At 43.5% G+C, this 24,626-nt stretch overlaps 1 protein-coding gene across 11 annotated transcripts in view; it reads left to right on the forward strand.

Moving 5' to 3' along the window:
- Positions 1 to 2,029: 2,029 nt before the first annotated feature.
- The window catches only part of nfasca (neurofascin homolog (chicken) a), a 179,492-nt gene continuing 156,895 nt past the window's right edge, over positions 2,030 to 24,626 (forward strand). For 10 of the 11 annotated variants that reach the window (XM_041195120.1, XM_041195128.1, XM_041195129.1 and 7 more), the window contains exons 1-2: positions 6,692 to 6,795; positions 10,872 to 10,977. The gene's annotated coding sequence lies outside the window, so the exon portion shown is untranslated. Of the gene's footprint in view, positions 2,147 to 6,691; positions 6,796 to 10,871; positions 10,978 to 24,626 lie in introns of those variants that run through there. The other variant, XM_041195122.1, reaches the window with a different exon arrangement.

Below are 24,626 nucleotides of genomic sequence, written 5' to 3' on the forward strand. Positions count from 1 at the left end.
GCCTTTTCTGGATGACCTGGATGAGAATCCTCATGGAGGCTCACTGAACCTTGGTGTGGAGGGTTTGGTTCTATTGGGCTCCATTTGAGAAGTAGTTCACAACACACCTGGGCTGCAGCGAGTGAATGTGTGCGCGGGTGCCATTTACAGGACCTTTGACCCTGTGAAGTAATGGCAGGGCAGGCGAATTACTGCCCACCCTGCCACCAGATTTGACAAGCTCCTCACTGATGCATAATTAATGAATTGAAAAGCAGAAGATTGGGCGTGAAAACCCCACCCATCGTCCAGCAGGAATCATGCCAGTCCATCCTGCTCTCCCAGCGCACTTAGCCCCCAAATTGGAAAATTCCGCCCCAGATTTTATAGATGCAAAGAGGTTTCCATTCTGTTGAATCTGTTTTTCTGAGGTTGCCCCTCAGTTTCCACCTGGAAGCCTAGATCTTGGTCAGGAAGGCTGCGTAAACCAGACAACAGAGATTTTCTTTTTACGCTATGTGAAACGAGCCAAAGTCTGTTCCTGAGCCATGTAGGACATGGACCCTGACCACGAGGATAGCTTCTAATATGCTTTTAAATTGACCTACATTGGCTTCCAGTCCGACAATGCCTCAATTTAAAATTCTTATCTTGTTTTCAGATCCTTCGTGTCCTTGCGCTTCCCAACTCTAACTTCCTCCAGAGCTCTATAATCCTCCGAGTTCCCAGCACTCCACAGTTCTGGCTGCTTGCCCATCTCCTGTTTAGTTGCACCATCGTTGGCCATCCCTTCGGTTGCCTGGGCCTTAAGCTCCGGAATTCCCTCCCTAAATCTCTCTCTTCCTTTTAAGCTGCTCCTTTTAAAACTGACTCCCTTGATCTACATTCTGATCAACTGTCCAAATACCTCCTTACATGGCTTGGTGTCAGATTTATTTTGCTAATGCTCCTGTTGAACATTGTATAACAACAACTTGTATTTATACAGTGCCTTTAGCATAGTACGATGTGTGGGTGGTGTTATGATAGATGCAGCTGGTAAAGTGGAGTTATTTAAAAATCCCAGAGGGAAACTTTAAACAACTGTCATAACCTATAATTTTAAGTGCTCTGTTTGAGATGCGACTCCTATTCAGGAATCAGACCACCAGTTTGAGGTTTTACATTAAACTAAATGACACATTTCATTAATTTACACAGGTCAAAATATATATATACATGGCTAAAAATTACTACTATCATAACTTTTAACAAATTTCCAAACCAATCTCCATTAAGGCAACAGCAACCCAAAGACTTGACCAGACACCAGGCAAAGCACTTTCACCTTACAAATTCAAAGTGAGGTTCTCTTCACTTTTGTTCCTGTGGAGCCAGTTCGAGGCTTACAGCTGCCTTGTGATCTCACATTGCCTCTGCCTCTGCTCTGCATACCCAAAATCTGCTGAAGTTATACCTACCACCCCCGTTGAATGTTAATTCTCATTGTATCAACAGCCTCTGAACTAAACCTCTCTAACAATGAAACCCCTTTCATATGGGTTCATAATTTTATTAGTAATATAAATATATTGCTTGGTAGCTGCTACATAGGTGTCATTTTTCACCCCACTTCTTGAATGTCTTATTCAAAAAATGCAAATACACACTTTCTCTCTTACATATCAAAACTAGTACACATCAAAACACCCAAACTAGCTGGCTTTAATCCAATTAAGACACACCCACAGTCTAAACCTCTATTTTAAAAGAAAAATATTTCCAATAATATATACATTGATAGCTTCATGACAGTGGAACAAACTATTCAGATATTTTGTAACATCAGTAATATGTATATCATATCTCTCTTTGGGGAGGGTAAAGGAAATGAAATTCTGGCTCCAAATCTATCAATTGCTGTTTCCCAGATGCTATGAATTCAGAACTTGGAATGCTGATCATTATTTCAACATCAGAATTTTCCAGAGGTTCCTTTATCCCAGCTGTGGTTTGATAGCCAATGCTTATATTTAACTTAGAGTTACGCAACTGAGCAAGGAGTACAGAAAATTGTTTGTTTGCATGGATCCCTAAAGTGACAATAGGTACAAATACATACAGGAGGATGGATGCAAAGCCGCAGCAGTGGACATCTGGACTTAGATTATCCAAGAAGGCTCAATGGGTAAGATATTAGGGTAGAACGTTCGATTGGCGATGCTTGTTTGAGGCAGATGTGTGGTGGGGGATAAACACAGGCATGGATCTGTGAGCACTGTATCAGTGCTATATATATTGGTCAATAAACTTCCGATCTTTGGGGTGTCGTACCTGGGGTACCCCAAAGATGGGCTTGCAGATCACACACCACCCCCAGCACCACCCTGGAAGTCCTCACATAAGGATTGCATGGCAATTGCGCAGGAAGTTCAAACTTCCATTGGGTAATTGGCCTGCAGTGCGAACCATCAGATTTTACTGCAATTTAAGTCAGTCTTCAGATGGTTTCAACTGTCTTACGGCAATAATTACCCAGAAAAACAATTAAAACCACTTCTAACTCCTGGGTAACTATAGCATTGACTACTCCATGGGGCAACCCACTCCTCACATCTTCCCCCATCCCACGCCTACCACCTGCACCCCCACCCCACCCCCGGTAACTCTCCCTACCTCGGGGTTAGGGTAGAGGTGCTAGCTGGAACTCTTCCTGTGGAAGAGGAGGTACCTGGTACTTGGAATAGAGACAATTAGTGATTGATTAGGCAGGCTCCTGCAGTATAGAACACCCCCCGACTACTCATCACCCCCCCTTCCCGAACTAGCTTCTCCAACCCCTTACTACCTACCATCCCTCCATCTCCCACCCCACCGACGACCCTCCTGACACCCCAAATACAGCCCCACCTGCCCTAATTACCCTCCCAACCCCTGACTAGCCCCCCCCCCACAACTACCCTTTTGACTGCATATCCCAACTAACGCCCATACTAACCATCTACTCCTCCCCCCCCTCCCCGCACCTCGACTACACTACACACCAAGAAACCCCTACACCCCCTCCTCCTGACTACACTCCTGACCCCCCCCGCCCCCCTCAACCATCCTGACTACTTTCCTGAACCCCTCAACTACTCTCCACCAGCTCCCCCCACCACCACTGACCACCACAACCCCTCCCCCTTGCAATCCTACTCACTCCTTACACACTCCCTTCTCCCGGGCTCCTTGACAGCTAGTGCCATTAAAAAGGGGCAGGTCTTTCATATCCTTGACCCTCCTGCACTCGACTGAAGGCCTCAGAAATTCCCTGCACAGCACTATTCTCACCTGGCCTGCGATGGAAGGTCAGAAGAGAAAGGTATAGCTGCATTTCTGTATAGGTAATTAGGAGCAGAGCGGCAACTTGACTGTGATTGTCACTTCATGGAAGTTATGGCCAATTGTTTAATATGATGTGACCACTTCGTATGCTCATACTACACTCCTTTGTTCACCTAATTAAGACTGATGTGATGAACATTTCCACACACTAGTGGCTACTGGAGTCCAAAGTCAAGTATAATATCAACTCAGTTCCACAATATAAAATTGTCAATGATTAACAGTAAATTATCACTGAGAGAACCATAAAAATCAGAGAGGTAAGAAATCCGTGATGATGAAAGCAGAACAGGGGGTACTTTGCATTGTAATTAGTCTTGCAATACTTGGCATGGGAGTTGTAGTGAATGGTTCAATTGTCGTATGTTTGATTATGTGAGCCTGGTAACTGATCTTTGTTCACTGTGCTCGATTGGTTAAGCCTGGGTGTTGACGCAGAGGTCAGTGAACAGACTTGACAGATGCTACTATAAGCTGAGCTGTAAGCATGAATGCAGGCATTTTGTGACTGCAGGGATATCTTAACACTCTTGTAAATTAACCTGTTGCACACTAAGAAACTATTGTCATCTCTGCATTGCCCAGAGGTAAATCAAATATATAAAATGCACAACAGAAGTACTTAACACAGATATGGCAGTGCCATCAGATGTGACTGGTGCTGGCATCCCAGTAACTGGAAAAAGCACAAAACTCTCACACCACATGATAAAGAGCACATGCATTTCTAAAACCCCCACACATGGTCTTTTATTTATTTATTTATTCATTCATTCACAATTAGCCCATCGCTAATTGCCCTTGAGAAGGTCATCGTGAGCTGCTGCCTTGAACGGCTTTGAACTTGCAATAATTTAGCACTGAAGGCCATCAGTTCTTTGTGTTACTATATCCTAGACCAAGAATAAGGAGAGGTTTCTGGTGGCAGAATCGTCAGATTGAAATGTTTCCATCAATTATCAAAGGAATGATAGAACCCACCATTTCTCACAGCACACATCAGTGATTTAGATTTCCTGTGTCCAATGAGTTCTCAGAATATTCAAGCCAGTATGAAAATATTGCTCTCCTAATTGGTGCTTGTAGAGAAAATCTATTAATTATTTTAAGCCTGAAGGTTTCCTCTCCCACATCAGATTATTATTTCTCCTCCAGAGTTCACAACGCCCAACACTCCAATTAGTCCCACTCCCCCTGCTCTTTCCCCAATGACCTTGCAAATTTCTCGCTTTTGAATATATATCCAATTTCCTTTTTGAATTTGCTCCCACTGCCCCTTCCTGGAATTCTAAAACATAACAAATCATTGCATAAAAGAAAATTCTCCTCCCCCCACCCCCCCTCTCTAGCGGTTTTGCCAATTATCTTTAAATCTGTGTCCTCTAGTTACCTACATCCTGCTCGTGGAAACCAGCTTCTCCACATTTAAGGTATAAAATGCCCCTCAACATTTTGGGCATCAACATTAATGTTGAAGCCTGTGCAAGACTTGCACAGTTTTATGGGCATAGCCTGGTTGGGCTAAAGGGCCTCTTTCTGAGCTCTATATATTTTATGGAAGGACCCGGAGAATTGAAAAAGGAAAGGGAACGACCAAAGTAGCCAAACAAAAAAACTGGTTTTCTATTCAACTAAAATGAAAGCAGTATTTTTTTTCTCTCTCTCTCTCTCTCTCTCTCTCTCTCCGCATCTTTAGAAAAATATATTCCAAAGACAGGGCCGCTGTTACGACGTTGAACATCAACACAGTAGTAACATGTTGTTCTGGTTCTGACACCAAACAAAGCACCATTGTCAGATGAAGCGGTCATCGGAATGTCAGATGGCACCGCTGTCACGCCATTTAAATCCCATTCAAAGACACCTTGTGGGCGTCCCCTGTCGGCATGGCAACGTTGATGCCGTGTCCATGTCACATGCCAGACAGGAAGCAAGGCAGGGCAGGCCAGGGTACCCTTGGGTTGCCAACTCTGGCTGAATCTCTTCCTGGAGGGCCCATCACATGACCTTCCTTCTCCCACCAGCACCTCGCCATTGGCCCCCTGCCAGGTTCCTGCGGCCAATTGGAAAGCAAACGGGGGCACAATTTTTAGGTTGAAAGTCCTGACGATGAGTTTTCTTCCTGGATTTTGCTGAAAAATAACATCAAGGAGATTAACCTTCAATTCCTGGAAGAATCCAAAAGCAACAAACACACGTAATACTGGCAACACCAGGATAGAAATTAAATAGCTAAGGTGGAAAATTACGATTAAATTGGAAATCTTAATTCGAAATTTGTACCTGCCTGTCATTCCCCTACAGTTCCAAAGCTTTTAAGTTCCTCTTGAAAGGAAAGAAGGAAAGAACTGCATTTGTATAGCACCTTCCCCGACCTCAGGACTATCCAAAGTGATTTGCTGCCAAGTGAGTATGTTGTATAATGTTGTTACGCAAGAAAGGCAGCAGATAAATTGTGCACAGCCAGGCGCCCTAAAGCAAAGAGATTACATGACTGCCGGGGGTGGGAATGAGTGGGATGAGGGAGGGGGTGGGGTGCTCAGTGGAAGGAAGGGTTTAGCTGTGGTTGTCGAACCACCACGGTATGGTGGGCAGGCTTGCCTGGGTCGGTTGTTATTTTCATGCCTGTCAATTTTGAATGTTCATTTGTTCATTAACATGACGGGATCATCCATATTGCCTGAGGGCTAAATATTATGCGTTCAGAAATAGTAACAAGGGATCTTTCACGTCTATCTGAAAGGACAGACAGGTCCTTGGTTTAACATCTCGTTCAAAAGCTGCCACACTTCATTCCAAAAGTGACTAAACTTCAAAAGTACTTCATTGGCTGTAATGAAATTTGGGGCATTCTGAGGTCATCAAAAATGCTGTATAAATACAAAATCTTTCCCTCTAGCTGTAACTGTACAGGGTTGTTCACAACATTCAGCAGGGTAAGAGTCACTCACTGTAACGGTACAGGGTTGTTCGTTCAACAGGGTAATGGTCACTCACTGTGCTACTGTTCACTTGACCGGGAACAGGTTAAAGGATGAGGAAGCAACATGCAATGAATCCCATGAGGTACCTTTTTACTCAGCCAGAGAAAGAGACCTTTTTATTTGCCAAGGCAACAGGGGTCGGAGCCTTTTGCTGTCAAATGTTTGTGTGGGAACCAGCCCGACTTCACATAATCTAACTATTGTTTTGACAAAATTCCTATCACAACATAAGTGTGCACGTCCCTGGAGAGATTTCTGGCAACTGTATGTTAATGTTGCAATATGTGTAGCTGGATGTCAGTATTAAAATAATAATAGCTTCCAGTTGCATCCTCCCCATTTTCTATAGTGTCTGCCGCAAAAACATTGGCCATGCCATTAGCCGAGAGCAGTGCAGGGGTGCGACTGGAATGCAAGGCCATTCGCTATCAGTTTGCTGATCTCTAACTTCCTTGAATCTATCGCTGTAAGTTCTTTATCTGACCTGTTTATAGTTTTGAGGTGAAAATGGATGGGCTGGTGAGAGGGTAACGATGTCGGTAATTTTGATTTTGTTATAATTAAACAGCAGGCACACTGTTATGGCAGTGGAGACTCAATAGTCAGCACTTCATGTCAACATGCAATATGTTTGAACAGTATGATAAACGGGAAACCGGAGTAGAATGACAGCCTCTCCAGCTGATCCTTCCTACACGCCAGGAGTCTCACCCCCTCTGCACGTTGCCCTCGAGGTGGCTGTGGTGGGGAAGAGACCGTTGTTCACTTCCTTGTGGAATGTGCCTTTGCAAAGAAGGTCTGGAGAGAGATGCAGTGGTTTCTGTCGAGGTTCATCCCGAGCAGTTCTGTGACACAGGACTCTGTGCTGTGCGGGCTGTTCCCGGGGACACACACCGAGACAAACATCAAAGGCAGCTGGAGGATCATCAACTCGGTGAAAGACGCTCTTTGGTCTGCCCGAAACTTGTTGGTCTTCCAGCGCAAAGAGTTGTCCCCGACCGAGTGTTGCAGACTGGCACGTTCCAAAGTCCAGGACTACGTGCTGAGGGACGTACTAAAGCTTGGGGCAGCTGCTGCAAAGGCGCAATGGGGAAGGGTCGCTGTCTAAGACCTTTCTGCCACAGTGCACCGAGGGGCTGGGAATTGTGTGGACCCCTTGGGCTGTGCGACTCACAAAGATTGTATGCAGTGAATACTAAACGAATCATAATTGTATTGAAGCACCTCCGAGTGCAACGTGGGGCAAAAACTCTCCCCGTTAGGAGTGCTGTGCACTCCCTGTGTGGGCGGGGGGGATTCCCTGAGCCGAGAGTGTGTTGTTTCGCGCATGCACATGACGGAGCACACTCATCTCCCTGAGGCCAAGTGCTGCCTCAGGGAGATCGGCTCCTGTCTGAAAAAATTTTAAGAACAGAAGAAATAAATTTCCCTGACATGTCCCCTCAAGTGACACTGTCCATCTCTTTCATTGACAATTTTATTAAATTTTTAAAAACCCACATGAAACCTCATCCGGCCCGTGGATGAGGTTTGATGCTTTTTCTAATGCCCGCCAGGGCTCCTGGCCTGCCCGCTAACCTTAATGTTGGACGGGCAGGTCAATTAATTACGTTAAGTACTTTGTCAATGGCCTCAATCGGTCATTGACAGGTTGGCGAGTGCACAGCTGATGCGGCTGAGCCCCCGCCTTCCTGAAAATTGAAATGAGGCAGGGTGACGTTGGGAGTTCCACCCGACATCATCCCGCATCATTTTACGCGTTGGCGAGCAGGCCTCCCCCCCCCGCTCGCCAACTGGGAAATCCTGGCCGTGATGTATGTCGATAACTCCAATTCCTCTGCACCGTCTGACTGTCTGTAATGACCATATTGACCATATTGAAATGACTGTTATATTCATTGATTGTATTGATGCACCTCGTGATCCCATGTGTAAAAGTTGAATCTGATTGCACTTTTTGTGATGGCCATTTAGAGATGTTTTGTAATGTTCTTCCAGATATTTTATGAATTAAGTATATTTTTTACAAAGAAAAGAATAACGTGTTGTGTGCACAAGGGAACATCTTTAAAGAAATATGGACAATGTGGAGCCTAATCCCCTGGAGTATTTTTTTTAAAGAGTAATAAACTCTTGGAATTTGGTGTGAGGGCATTTTGAGGGTTGATCTCTTTCTAAAGTTAAGCTACGTTTTGTATTTTGCATTTAACTTAACTTTAACCTTAACTTGTGGTCCCTTTTATAGTTTTGGTCAGTAGTAAGCAAGCTGCCTGCCAATTGCAGTTGTTCAGTTAGTTAATTAGGTGGCTAGTTAGAATTAATAATTACTCCCAACAGGGACTAACTCAGGTCTTCAGAATGTTTACTAGTATAAACAAGAAGGCCTTTGCTAAGTCATGAAGTCCAGTTGTTTGGAGTACTGCTTCTACAGAATATTAATGTGAGGAATGAGGTGCTGTTCTGATATTTTATTTTAAAAAAAGGAGTGGTCCAACAGAGGGAACAGGATACACCATAACAGGAGGGCGGAGGTCTAGTGGTATTAATTAAAATTAGCCTGTGGGATGGGCGAGACCGGAAATTCCCACCCAAACTCAGTGGACGTTTGGCTACCCCTCTACATTTTCTGCCCATTCCTGACAGGTCCCTCCATGGGTGGGGCCTGGAAAATCACGGCCAGTATTTTAAACGAGGTACTGACTAGACTTTAAATGAGGGAATAGCGATTTTCATATCAGGGACGGGCAGCTGAGACCTGCTATGTTCCTACAATGTGCAGGAATTAAGGATGTTTCATGTGTCTCGGGGGCTGTGTATGCAGGGAGTGTCTCCAACTGTTCCAGTTCGAGCTCAGGATTTCCGAGCTTGAGAGACAATAGAGTCAGTGAGGAGCATCAGGGAGCCGGGGAGAGTTTCCCACACGGTACGTTCCAGGATCCGGCCACGCCATAGGCAGTTAGAACTCCAGGATCGTACATGGGTGGCCATCTGGAAAAGGTAGGAGGTACAGGAATCATCAGCGTATGTGCCAATCTCAAACTGGTACTTGGCACTGGAGACTTCTGGGAATGATGGCACCTTGAAGGAGTGCAGACCACACCATGGTACCAATGGGCAAGAGACAGCACAGGGGAGATTGGCAAAGTGTAAGGATTGTCGCTGTCATAGGAGATCCCACAGTTGGTGAGATCAGCGGGCATTTCTGTAACTGCCATCATGAGTCCTGCATGGTGTGTTGTCTCCCTCATGCCATTTTACCTTTCTTATTAAATTATACATTGCGCCTAACAATATGTAAATGGTGAAAAAAAGAATTGAAGGATATGCTAATAGGGCTTTGTGAAGAAGGGGAGGGAGAAGGTTCAAGTGCAGCATAAATGTCAACATAAGCCACTTTTGGTGCTGTAGGGTCTATGTAATTCTGTTTCTGTGCTGTAGGTTCTATGTAAATACTGCCCTAAATGACTCCAGCTAACTCAACACAGGGCAGCAGATGCAAGGAACATCACCTGCAAGTTCCCCTCCAAGCCACATACCATCCTCACTTGGAACTAGATCACTATTCGTTTACTGTTGCTGGATCAAAACACTGGAACTCCCTTCCTACACCATATGAACTGCAGCGGTTCAACAAGAAGGCAGCTTAACAACACCTCAAGGACAATTAAGGATGGACAGAAATTCTGGCCCAGCCAGTGACATCCATACCCCCAAAAAAAAGAATGACAAAAGGCAAACTCATCCATCAGTCCTGCCCCATTGACCTCAGTACCACATTAGATCCAATCCCTATTCTAGCATCCTGAGTTATTGGGGGTTAACTTTAACCTATCTTATCTATTGGAAATCTGACTGGATTAGATTGTTCATTAGTTTACACCCCTGTGTAGGTTCACTAGATTGGTTCCTGGAATGAGAAGGTTGTCCTATGATGGATGAGAGGCGGAGTAAATTAGGCCTACGTTCTCTGGAGTTTAGAAGAATCGGAAGCGATCTCATTGAAATCTCATACAAAATAATGAAGGGGTTTGAGAGAGTAGACAATGAGAAATTGTTCCCTCTGGCTGAGGAATCCAGAACACTGGGGCAAAGGCTCAGGATGAGGGGTCAATCATTTAGCACTGAGATAAAGAGAAATTCCTTCTCTTGAAGGATTGTGAATCTTTGGAATTGTCTAATTAGAGGATTGTGGGTTTCTATCATTGAATATATTCAAGAGTAAGGTCGATAGATTTTTGATCTCTCAGGGAATCAAAGGATATGGGGAGTGGGCAGGAAGGTGGAGTTGAGGTAGAAGATCAGTCAGGATCATATTGAATGGCAGAGCAGGCTTGAGGGGCTGAGTGGTCTACTCCTCCTTTATGTTCTTATTATCACTCAAGTTAACTCTTTACGAAATTAGTAAAGTTTCACCTCCATATTTGATTGGTAAGTAAGAATGCACCAGTGCCTTGGGATCGGAGTACAAGGCTGCAAGTTGGGGGAAAAAGGTTCAATATGATTTTTTTTTTAAAGAGATCTTTTGTTTCTTTTCTCTCACAGTACATTGAGGCTGTCAACTGAAATATCACAGAAGAATATTGCACAGAACAACAGACCCTGTAATGAGATTAGGATAAATACGTTGGCTTTGCTCTTTCCAGTTCAGGTAAGTGAGCTAAATCACAATGTATTCAGTCTTAATCTCCAGGGTTTGTATTTAATTGAGATGAGCTAAGGCCCATAGGGCAGGCTGCCACCAAGACTGAATTGATTTGAAAAGAAAGCACATTAATCAGGAATAGTAATGAGGTGATATCCAGTTTGGATCTGGAAACATTTTAAAATATTTAGCAAAAAAAAAATGACTGAGAATTCACATCCTTCTGTTCAAACCTCTCTTTATGGCATCACCCCTCTCCATCTCCATTTCTGTTAGCTTCCCCAGCCCTATAACCTCCTTGACCTTTGCACTCCTCCAATTCTGGCCTCTGTGTATTGCCAGCTTCCATCACGCCACCATTGGTGTCCATGCCTTCAGCTGCCTGGACCCTAAGCTCTGGAATTCCCTCCCTAAACCTCTCCACCTCTTTATTTCCCTTTCTTCCTTAAGACACTCATTAAAATCTACCTCTCTGACCGAGCTTTTGGTCACCTATCCTAGTATCTTTTTGTGACTTGGTATCAATTACTGGCTGATAACGCCTCTGTGAAACATCTTGGAATGTTTTGCTGTGTTAAACGTGCTACATAACGGCAAGTTTTTGTTGTTTTCAGGTGGGAAAGGAGTTCAACAGTTTTGAGGTCCTAGACAAAATGAATGACAGTAGGATATGGTGGGATGAGCCTGGAGTTCAATGCAGTGTGAATGCAGGGAGGTAGTATGCTGTACTTGCAACTTGAGAGAAATAAGATAGGCCCACTAATTATATGTGTATAGATAAGAGGCACAGAGGACAATTTAAAATAACATTTGAAACGCTGGTGGAAATTGTCATAAAGACTCCATAAATTTGTTCTTACATATATAAGGATATTTCAAAGTTGGCATAAGTGCCATGGCTGAGAAATTCTCTGCATTGACTAATGGAAGTGGGCAAGGTGGCATGTGGGAGCTCAGGGCATTTAGCTGGCCACTGGCACCTTGAGAATTCTGTCTCAAATGGAAAGACCCATGAACATGGCTGTCAAAGCACAGACCAGGAGGTTCTTCCACTTTCTTATGTTCAAAATGAGTAAAATAACTATATGCCAATTTAGTTTTGATTTAAATTGAAATTAAAAAGGTTTTGGTTTCATATTGTCAAATTTCTGATGCAACTTGGAACAAATGATCAAATAGCAAGATCGCGACTAATCTTGTACTCTTTGGGCTTCAGGGTGATTAAATGTGTTGCTATGCACCATGTGCAATGTCAGAGAGAGGCCTGTGGGCAAATTTAGGTGCCTCAGTATTGGGACCACGACTGTTTCTGATTTAGGTCAGTGACTTGGGGAGTCATGAACCTAAAACAACACGTTCAGGACTGCAGTAAAATAGAAGAGGCAGTGGATCCAGTGAAGGCTACTCAGAAATTACGGAAAGAACTGGACAAAATATGTAAGTGGGCAGAACATTGGCAGATGCAATTTAACACAGACAAATGTCGAATCCTACACACTGCGAGGAAAAAATGGGTAACAAGCACACTCCATGAATGGTATGAATTAGCTGAGGATGAAGTTGAAAGAATCCAGGCATTTTAGTGGACTCGGCATTCAAAATGTTCAACCAGAACAGAGCAGCAAACAACCAAGCCAATAGAATGTTGAACTAAATGGACCAAAACAGTAGATTACCAGAAAGAGCAGATAGTCACCAGCCTGGAGTTGTACGGGGTATGCCATTCAACCTCTCTAGCCTGTTCCACCATTCAGATTGTAGCTGATCTATCCGTTTTGGTTCTCTCTTGCCTAACAAAAATCAATCATTCTTAGTTGAGAAACGTTCAATTAATCCCCAACCTCAACAGTTTTTTGAAGGGACCAAGTTTCAGGTTTCATCCTGGTGGTCAAGGTCTGGATCGTTGCTGTCTCACCCATGAGTCAGAAGATTGTGGGTTTAAGTCCCATTTCAGGACTTAGAACCATAGAACGCTACAGCACAGAAAACAGGCCATTCGGCCCTTCTAGTCTGCATCGAAATATTATTCCGCTAATCACATTGACCTGCACCCAGTCCATAACCCTCCAGACCTCTCCCATCCATGTATCTATCCAATTTATTCTTAAAACTTAAGAATGAGCCTGCATTTACCACATCAGATGGCAGCTCGCTCCACACTCTCTCTGAGTGAAGATGTTCCCCCTAAACCTTTCCCCTTTCACCCTAAAGCCATGTCTTCTCGTGTTTATCTCTCCTAATCTAAGTGGAAAGAGCCTACTCGCATTTACTCTGTCTATACCCCTCATAATTTTGCAAACTTCTATCAAATCTCCCCTCATCCTTCTACGTTCCAAGGAATAAAGTCTTCACCTGTTTAATCTTTCCCTGTAACTCAACTCCTTAAGACCCAGCAACATCCTAATAAATCTTCTCTGCACTCTTTCAATCTTACTGATATCCTTCCTATAGTTAGGCGACCAGAACTGCACACAATATTCCAAAGTTGGCCTCACCAATGTCTTATACAACCTCACCATAACATCCCAACTCCTATACTCAATACTTTGATTTATGAAGGCCAGTATGCCAAAAGCTTTCTTTACAACCCTGTCTACCTGTGACGCCACTTTCTTGAGTGCAAAAGTCAAGGCTGACACACTCGTGCAGTACTGAGGGAGTACTGCATGGTAGGAGGTCTTGTCTTTTGGATGACACATTATACCGGGGCCCCATCTTCCCTCTCAGATGGATGTGAAATATTCTATGGCACTATTGTGAAGACCAGCAGGGGAGTTATCGCTGGTGCCCTGGCTGATATTTATCCCTGAGTTAATATTGCAAAAGACACTCATCTGGTCATTATCACATTGTTGCTTGAGAGAGTTTGCTGTGCACAAGTTGGTTGCTGTGTTTCCTACATTAGGAAAGTACTTAAGTGGCTCTAAAGTTCTTTGGGACATCTTGTGGTTGTGAAAGGTGCCAAACAAATGCAAGCCTTTTTTTTCCTTTTTCTTTTTCCACTACCCTTTGTGAAGAAATGTTCCCTGACCAGCCTAGCTCAAATTTTAAGATTTATGCCCTCTGGTGGGGTGCCTAATACAAGGGGAAATCGTTTCTTTCTATCTACTCTTAAAAGCTCCTTTATTCATCTTGAACATCTCAATTAGCTCATCTGTCATGGCTTTAGGGGCTACAGTTGGCCTCAGTGCCCAGGAACAGTAAGGGTTAAAAAAAAATCAGCCAGTCCCCATCATTGGTAATCCAATCCCAAACCAATTGAAGTATAAAACTAGACACTAGTACTTTTCTTAGTGATAGATTTATTCACAGAATGTAGCATTACATATGTCTGCTTCCTAACTACCAACAACCCACAGTCCCAGCAGTCTCTCTTTATACTCTTTTGGAAACAAGACAGATTAACCAAAGGTATAACTAATTAACAAATTAAATTAAAAGAGAGAGCTTCTCAAAAGGGCACTGTAATAGAAAGACAAACTTATCAAACTAAATCAAAATGACCTTGTGGGGTCTGAAGTGCTCCAGCGGTGCCCACCAGCCACGGAAATACCTCTGGAGACCACGTGCTCCCTCTCTTTATACTCTCTTTTTTTTGAGAGAACAATTAAATAAATGTGCAAATTAAGAAGTTAAATTAAAATGATAGCCTGTTAAAGGGGAACTGTAACAAAAGACAACAGCTTTAAAGGAAACTTTAACTAATTAAATTAAAGTGTTCCCCGGACTGGTGATGCGGCCCCAGTGGTGCCCACCAGTCACAGAAGCCCTCAAGCGTGCCAGTAGACACTGCATACAACCTCTCCAGGGACACTCTGTTATGAATGTAGCTGCGGAAAAGGGGAAGAGTCTCTCTTTATACTCTTTTGAGAGAGCACTGAAACAAATTGGCAAATTAACAAGTTAAATTAAATTGATTGCGCCTTAAAGGGGAGTTTCTCTCTTCGTACTCTTTTGGGTATGAACAAATGAGCAAATCAAATTAAAGTATTAACCTCTTAAAAAGGGCACGGTGACAGAAACAAAACTCCAAAGGAAACTTATCTAGCTAAATCAATATGTCAGTTTCTGGGGTGAGGGAGTGATCTCGTGTGCTCTGTGTAAGCATGGAACATGGACTCCTCGAGGCTGCAGAAAATACAGACAGTCTGGGAGACTGTGAACCACTTTTGCCTATGGTTGCACGGTGCTGCTGTTTGTAACCCGCACTCTTTTTATACTCTTGAGTACCAGTAAAACAAATTAACCAAGGGAGCCATTTTTTTTTTAAAAAAAGCCAGTTAAACCACTTAACCCATTGATAGTGCCCCTTAGGGCTGTAACGAAAGAAAAAACTCAAAGGAACTTTACCGAGTTAAATTGAGATGACATTTTTGGAGGCTGATGAAGCACTCAACCCCCTGCTGTCCCCATTGGTCACAGAAGGCCTCTCAAGGGCACCACTGGACACTGCGTGCTCTCTCTCCAAGGACATCCCTCCATGAGCATAGGTAAGGAACTCTCTGATCGTATTCTTTTGGTCTAACAGTGAAAAAAATTAGCTGATTAAGTCAACTTAAATTAAATCAAATTAAGTGATAACCCCTTAAATGGGGTCAGAATCCCTTCATACTCTTTTGAGCTCAACAAAAGCAGATGGGAAAATTAACAAATTAAATAACTTAAACAAGTTGACAGCTCCTTGAAGGGGCACAAAATACCCTTAGACTATTTTTTGAGCAAAGCAAATTTAACAAATTAACCAATTGAAAAAGAAACCGATTTAACCAACTGATAGCCCATAAGGGGCACTGTAACGAAAGACATTTAAATGGAGTCTTGCTGAATTAAATTAATTTTGGGAGCTGAGGAAGCACTCCAGCCCGTGCTGTGCCCACCAGATGCACCAATGGACACCGTGCGCTTCCTCTCCAAGGACACTCAGCCATGAACGTAGCCTCAAAACTCCCTCTCTCTATAACTCTTTTGAGTACAAACCTGTTTCCATCTGTTTCAGATGAAGTTACATTGTTTCATAGTTTTGCCACTGTGAGATTTGAACTCTTGATCTTGGGGTTACAAACCCAGTACCATAACCACTTGGCTATTTAGGCCAAGCCTAAATGCTAGTAACTCTTTCGAGTACAAACACGTTTCCATCTGTTTCAGATGAAGTTACATTGTTTCATAGTTTGCCATTGTGAGATTTGAACTCTTGATACTCTTTTGAGTAAATAAGCAGTTTGAAGTATAGTCACTGTTCCATTGTAACTCTTTCGAGTACAAACCCGTTTCCATCTGTTTCAGATGAAGTTACATTGTTTTGTAGTTTGCCATTGTGAGATTTGAACTCTTGATCTTGGGGTTCCAAACCCAGTACCATAACCACTTGGCTGTTTAGGCCAAGCTTCCCTCTCTCTATAGGTGCTCTATGTGCTTAATTAAGCAATGCACTTCATCTGTGTATCTTTACAATATAACTGACATGCTTTTTAACAATCATGATCTAGTATCTCCTGCTGAAGAGTGCAACATTGTGGGCAACAGTGGTTTGGCTCTGGAGCTATCTATTGGGGGGAGTATTCTGCTGACATTTAGACTCTAAGCCCTGGTTCTCACTGAGTCAGTGACTCAAAATGGCGGCTAGAACCTGGTTCTGGAATTCCCAACCCCATTCACCAGGTTTTCGATTTTTGGGAGTGCCTTTTAAGGTGTGGGCTGGTTCAGGTCATGTTCCCAGACCCCTCCTAAGTTGGCCGGCTCCACTTGGTGATAGGTCAGGCCTAGTCCTCCTCGATTTTCATGGAGCCTGGCCAACTTTTCAATGAGCCACCTTTCGTGGCACCTCAGAGATGTTGTGAACCATAGTCTGCATGAGGGGCCCTGTCAAAGGTAGGTTCAGAAGGTGCTCTTCATGCCCCCTGTGCCAAGATATGCCCCCCAACAGCCCCTATGGCCACTCATGCCCTGCATGCCAAGGTATGTAGCCCCACCGTCAATGGGTTGGGGGGGGGCATACTTGGCATGGGGGCCATAGGGGTTGTTTGGGGCCATGGCTTGGCATGGGGGCATGAGGCACCATAGGGGGGTGGTCGGGGAGCATGAGGCAGCAAAGATGGGGCATGGGATGTGTGTGTTTGGGGGGAGTGGGGGAGGTGAAGGGGTACGAGGGGTGAATGCCTTTCTCTTATTTTAAGCGGCATGAACTCCCACAGGTCTGAAGAGGGCCTTTTTAAACAGCCCACCTCCGCACCCAGCAGCCCCTTTTACCTGGGTCGACTGGCTGGGTGTAGCCTGCAACCATCTCATTGTCAACCACCACCCCCCAAAGGGAAAGTCCTGTCCCTGCAGGCGCTTTCTCCTGCGGAAGGCCGGCAAGAGCAAGGAACTTTCTCGACTCACAGCAGCTGCTTCAATGATGAAAGGCCTGGCCTAAGCGCTCACTTGCAGAACGCACGTTAGATGAGAGCTGGCAGAACTACGTTCGGAGAAGTGGGAAACTCCGCGAAAAAAATTAGCGGTGGGGAGCAATTCCGATCTTGGACTCCAGGTGGATCTGGGACTGGTGGTGGAGGGCCTTGCCTGCTTAAGGCTCATCAGGAGTGATGTTTCCCTGTAAACCGAGCATCCAGCGGCAACCCAAAAGTTCCCACCCAGGCTGCACACAAGTCGGTCCCTTTAAGTGACCACGCGTCTGCGGCAGCAAAAAAAATTTTAAAGGGGCCTCGTGCTTAAATCGTCCATGCACTCCAAGAAATATTCGGGGTGCGTTGATTGTGAGTGGAGTTGGGCTGCGCAATTCAGGCTCCTAAACACCCCCTGCAGCCTCCCCTTGTTCACTTGGAGCATGGCATCAGCGTCAGCCCTAATAACTCCTGTTAAATCATTGTGCTGAGCATATCCAGACTGTTGCTTGTATCTGAATTCCTTTCCCTCTCTGGGTCCTATCGGCTCAAGATGAAAAAAACTGATAAGAAATATTTGCCTATATTATAATTGGGGGAAAATGTAACCCGTTCTGCAGTCTAAAAGAATGTTTGAGGCCAGTGACAGACATCAGCGTTTGAGGTGCATTAATAAACCGCTCCAGCTTGACTCTGGCTGGCTGCAAGGTTGTCCCAGTCTCTCAGTGTGTTACAGGCAGTAACACGCTGCAGTCTGTGTTATCCTCTAATGAACCAGCAGCATGTTGGCAGAGTTGAAATGAGCGATTTTGCTGCCAACAGCGCTAATTAATAAATACAACTCCTTTTTTAAGAGCTAGTCTGTAACCAGTTGTGTTGTGTCTTTCTGTCTCTACCGCACAAGCCAGTGCTTTTCTTTACTACTTAGCCTTCCTTGCCAATTGGATGATGCTGTATGTCTTGCATCCCGAGCCAATCTGTAACAAATACCATTTGTGCCGAAGCCCTTGAGATCCCCTAAACAGGTCCCACTTTAGTGCAAACTCATGCCTTTGTTTGATATTAAATAGTACTTAAAATTCTCATCCCTATGTTCAAATCCCTCCAGAGTCTCGCCTGACCTCTCCCCCTACAATCCTCCGAGAACTCTGTGCCCCTCCTATCCTGGCCTCTTGCATTTCCCCTTCTCTTTTGGTGGTCGTGCCTTCAGCTGTCTGGACTTGGAACTCTGAAATTCCCTCTCCAAGCTTCTCTCTGTCGCTCCATCTCAGTCTGCTCCTTTAAGGCACTCCTTAAACCTACCTCCTTGGCCAAACCTTTCGTCACCTGCCCAATTATCTCCTTCCCCCTTTGACTCAATGTCAATTTTTGTCCAATTGTGTGATCCTGCGACGTTCCTAGGGGTGTTTAGCTGTGTGAAATGCAAGGTGGCATTGGTGAGATGCAGTAGCAAGACTCTGTCAGGCTTTAGGCAAAGCCGAGGAGCTGATTAGAAATCTAAGATAAGTTAAAGGCCAAGGGAATTGGTTATAAGAATGACACTGGGGTTGAAGATAGGAGGGAAACGAGGGTTAAAAAGAAATCTGAGGCAACCAGGACACTCAGACATCCTAGTGAGATTTGGTTGCCTCTCTGAGAGGTGACAACTAACCTCCGAGATCAATGAGGAAGGAGCTGATGTCTCCTTTTTAGGGAACGAGAGAATGTAAATATAAGTTGATAGCTTCCAGAACTGGATCCTGCATTAAAGTCTGTAAAATAGACTGCTGACAGTTAATATTAGCGCATCGCTCTTATGTTTTTATGTTACCTGAAGTCTGTCAGTCCCACAACATGTGATGGCTCCTTGCCAATAGAAACTATCCATTCTGCTGATTAGTTGGCAATACGACTTCAGATTAATTTTACAGAAAGTGGCACTTCTTTGAATGACTGTGCTCAGTAATCAATCCTTCTGCCTGCAGGAACCATTGTTTTTTTTTAAACCATGGATGTAAAATGTATGAATGCAAATGATAGTTCAAACCATTTGATGGCAGGCCTTGTCTGTATATGTGTGTTCATGGCCAAAACACCAAAGTTAAACATTTCCTTCGGCACTAGGAACCTCTTCCCTGTCGATCTTCCCTGTTTGAGTTGCTTTTAAAGGACCAAGCTCTGCAGTTAGCCTTGTCACTCTTCACTGGAGCCTTGAGAATCCATCAACATCCAATTATGAAGCCACAATACCCAACCCTGCAAGCAGTGGCCTAAAGAAAAAATAAGCACATCTTTAGGATGAGTTTAGATGCAGAGAACTTGAATCATAGAATGTCTACAGCATAAAGGAGGTTATTTGGGCTATTGAGCCCATCGAGTCCTTGCCAGCTCTTTCAGTTGGTACCATTCCACTGTCTTTTCCCTGTAACCCTGTATTTTTTCTCTTTAAAATAATTGTCCAATTCTCTTTTGAAAGTCACAGTTGAATTTGCCACCTCCACGCACTCAGGCAGTGCATTCCAGACCCTAAACTAATCGCTACGTAAGAAACTTTTTCATGTCGCCTCTGGTTCCTTTGCCAATCACTTTAAATCAATATCCTCTGGTTCTTGACACTTCCACCGCTGGGATCAGTTTCTCTCTGTCTACTCTGTCCAGACCCCTCATGATTTTGCACACCTCTGTCAAATCTCATTTCAACCTTCACTAAGGAAAACAGTCCCAACTTTTCCAATCTATCCTCACAACTGAAAACACTCATCCCTGGAACTATTTGCATAAATCTCCAATGCCTTCACATCCTTCCTAAAGCATTGTGCCCATAATTGGACACAATAGTCCAGTTGAGGCCAAACTAGTGTTTTATAAAGTTTTACCATAACTCCCTTGCTTTGCTACTCTATGCCTGTATTTATGAAGCCCTGGATCGTGTATGCCTTATTATTAGCATTCTCAAACTGCCCTGCCATATTTATAGATTTGTGCACACATGTGCCAGGTCTCCCAAAGTGTTATTGATGTTGGTTCCTGTCTTTGTAAAACATCTTTTAACATTTCAACTTGATTCAAGTCATTGCAGACAACAAATGACTTCTTTTGATCAGCGCTGGCAAGCATGTTAGCCATTCAATGCTGGCAGTGGTGTCGCATAAGACAGCAATAAAATGGACAACCGTTTAGCAATGACCATTGTTTGTTGTAGTGTTGTTTGAGGAAGGACTAGTGACCAGGACACTGACTGAAATCCCTGCTCCCCTTCATAAATTGCAATAGGATCTTTAATATCGATCAGAATGGACAGAAATGGAATATTAGACTGAACTTTGGTATGCTGCATTAGTTTGGTTATGGCCTGTGACTAATTGATTGTCATATTCTATCTGAATGAGGGATTGGTGATGATGAAGTCTGCTGCTCGGCTTGTTTGATTGACAGGTGGAGCCATATGGCTATCTGTGGGAGGTTGGACAGCTTTGAGAAACAATGGCAAGGCAGACAGCTTGAAACCAGCGAGAGCAACAAGAACTGATCAACGACCTATGACATCCTGGTCCTTGTGCTGTAAAAGAACACCCCAGCCCAGCCCCCACCCAACTCTTCCAGTCTGTCGATGGACAAAGAGATGTATATTTTCTTTCCACACAACCTCTGCCCTACATCATGTAAAAGTACACGGGGGGGATTTTCCATTGCCATTGCAAAATTGCATAACTAGGGAAAAGTAGAGAGGGTTTTAAACTGAGCAGTGGGGACAAGGCTACAAATTTGGGAAGATTTGGTAAATCAAAGAGTAGAGACAAGGCAAAAGAGAAAGGTATTATTACAGGAAATGAAAATCAGATTGTGACAGGAAGGGATAGAGAGTACAAATCTAACAGTAAATCAAGATAACAGACTAGAGGTTATAAAAATAATAAAAGGATCAAACTAAAGGCTCTGTATCTGAATGCACAAAGCATTTGAAACAAAACAGATGAGCTGAGAATGCACAAAGAAATAAATAAGTACAATTTGATAGCCATGATAGAGACATAGCTGCAGGAGGACATGGATTGGGACCTGAATATTAAAGGGTACGAGGCATTTAGGAAGGACAGTAAGTGAGGAAAAGGTGGAGTGATGGCTTTGTTAGTTAATGATGGTATTAGCACAATAGAGAGGGATGACCTAAGTTCAGGAAACCAGGATGCGGAAATGGTTTCAGTAGCGATGAGAAATGGTAAAGGTAAGAAGTTACTTGTGGGAATCGTGTACAGGCTCCCCAATAGTAACCACGTGGTAGGGTGGAGCATAAAGGAAGAAATAATGGGAGCTTGTCAGAAAGTCATGGTGAAAACCATGGGAGATGTACAGACCTATGTACAGACTGGAAAAGTCAGATGGGCAAAGGTAGCCTAGATGAGGAGTTCATAGAATGTTTCTGGGATGGTTTCTCAGAACAGCATGTTCTGGAGCTAACCAGAGACCAGACTATACTGGACCTGGTATTGTGCAACGCGGTAGGATTAATTAATGATCTCTCATTGTGAAGGCACCCATAGATAGCAGCGACCATAATATGTTTTAATTTTACATTCAGTTTGAGGGAGAGAGGAGTGGGTCCGAGATTGTTTGTTCATTTTTTTTATCTTAAATAAGGGCAATTATGAAAGCAGAGCTAGCTAAAGTGAAGTGGCAAATTAAGTTAAGGGATAGGTCAATAGAGTTGCAGTGGCAAACATTTAAGGGGCCATCTAAGGGTACACAGAATAGATACCTTCCAACGAGTAACAAAAAGTCCAAAGGATGGACACACCAGCCGTGGTTAACTAGAAAAGTTTAAAAATAGTATCAAACTTAAAGAAAAAGCATATATTAGTGGAAGGCCAGAAGATTGGACAGAATATAAGGAACAACAGAGGATGACTAAAAGATTAATAAGGAGGGAAAAATTGGAGTAAGCAAGCAAACTAGTCAGAAATTTAAAAACAGATATAAGAATTTCTATAAATATTTTAAAAAGAAACAAGCTAACAAAGTGAGTATTGGCCTTATAGAGAGTAAGTCTGGAGAGCTGATGATGGAAAACAAGGAAATGGCAGATGAGTTGAACAGGTATTTTGCATCAGTCTATACTACAGAGGATACAAGTAACATCCCAGAGGCAGCTGCAAATGAGGAAATGGAAGGTAGGGAGAAACTCAGGAAAATTACAATCACCAGGGAGGTGCGTACTGAGTAAATTGTTGGAGCTGTGGACTGACAAGTTCCCGGGTCCTGATGGACTTCATCCTAGGGTCTTGAAAGAAGTGGCTAGTGAGATAGTTGATGCATTAGTTTTAATTCTCCAAAACTCCCTAGATTTGGGGAAGGTCCCATTAAATTGGAAGATAGCAAATGTAACTCCATTATACAAGAAGGGAAGGAGACAAAAAGCAGGAAACTACAGGCCAGTTAGCTTAACTTGTAGAGGAAATGTTAGGAGTTATTATCAAAGAAGCTATAGCAGGACACTTGGATAAGCTCAAGGTTACCAGGCAGAGTCAACATGGTTTTGTGAAAGGGAAATCATACTTAACCAACTTATTGGAGTTCTTTGAGGAAGTAACATGTACTGTGGATAAAGGGGAACCAGTGGATTTACTGTACTTAGATTTCCAGAAGGCATTTGGTAAAGTGCCACATCAAAGGTATTGCGGAAAATAAAAGCTCATAGTATAGAGGGTCACATATTGGCATGGACAGAAGATTGGCTGGCTAACAACAAGCAGAGAGTAGGCATAAATGGGTCTTTTTCAGGTTGGCAAGATGTAACGGGTGGTGTGCCACAGGGATCAGTGCTGGGACCTCAACTGTCTACAATTTATATAAATAACTTAGATCAAGGGATGGATGGGATGGTTGTCAAACTTGCTATGACACAAAGATAGGTAGGTAAGTAATTTGTGAAGAAGACATAAGGAGGTTACAAAAAGACATAGGTTAAGTGAGTGGGCAAAGATCTGGCAAGTGGAATATAATGTAGTCCAATGCGAAATTGACCATTTTGGTAGGAAGAATATTACCTAAAAGGTGAGATATTGCAGAGCTCTGAGATGCAGAGGGATTTTGGTATCTTAGTGCAAGAATCGCAAAAGGCTAGTGTACAGCTACTGCAAGTAATTAGGGAAGCTAATAGAATGTTACCATTTATTGTGAGGGGAATTGGATACAAAAGTCGAGAAGTTATGCTTCAGTTGTACAGAGCACCAGTGATACCACATCTGGAGCACTGTGTACAGTATTGGTCACCTTATTTAGGGAAGGATGTAAATGCATTGGAAGCATTTCAGAGAAGGTTTACCAGACTAATACCTGGAATGGGCGGGTTGTTTTAAGAGGAAGGGCTGGACAGGCTGGGCTTGTATCCACTGGGGTTTAGAAGAGTAAGAGGCGACTTGATTAAAACACAAGATCCTTAGGGGTCTTGACCGGGTGGACATGGAGAGGTTCATCTTATGGGAGAATCCAGAACCAAATGTCACTGTTTAAAAATAAGGGGTCGCCCATTTAAAATGGAGATGAGGCAACATTTTTTTTTTCTGGGGGTTGTGAGTTTTTAGAACTCTCTTCCTGAAAAGGTGGTGGAAGCAGAGTCTCTGAATATTTTCAAGGCAGAGGTGAATAGATTCTTGGTAAGCAAGGGGGTATTAGGTTATGGGTGAGATGCAGTTTTCAGGTTACTATCAGATCAGCCATGATCTTACCAAAAAGCGGAACAGGCTTGAGGGGCTGAATGGCCTACTCCAGCTCCTTGTTTGTATGTGTGTTCATTTGTAATTTTCCAAGGCCTAGTTCCTGAAGCAGTGCAAGGCTTTGACTCTCTACCTTCCTGTGGTCCGCTTGTTTTAAACATAGCGATGCCAAAGCAGCTTTGTCCTTTGTAAAAGAAACACGCTTGTCGGGCAAGATGGAAAATCTGGTCAACAGTCCCAAGTTATAGGGATGTGGACACATTGGGCTGAATTTTTCCAACTCCCGTTGAGGTGGGATTCAGGGAGGGGTTGATCGATGCGCATTGGCCAGACACAGAATTGAGACTGACATTGGGATTGCAACCTATTCAGGAAAATACAGCCCTATGGTGCAAATATGAGACAAATATATCTTCAGCCTCAAAAGGTTCCTGGATGAATTAGATATTTGATGTTGGGGATGGGAAAGGGTAGCAGAGAGAAATGCCAAGCCAGGTTCAAAGTGAAATGAAAGGAGTCTGGCATGGAGAATCATAACGGATTCTGTTGACACATTGCACCTGATTCAGTTGAACAAAAT

This window comes from Carcharodon carcharias, chromosome 9, assembly GCF_017639515.1.
Source record: "Carcharodon carcharias isolate sCarCar2 chromosome 9, sCarCar2.pri, whole genome shotgun sequence".
Classification (NCBI taxonomy): domain Eukaryota; kingdom Metazoa; phylum Chordata; class Chondrichthyes; order Lamniformes; family Lamnidae; genus Carcharodon; species Carcharodon carcharias.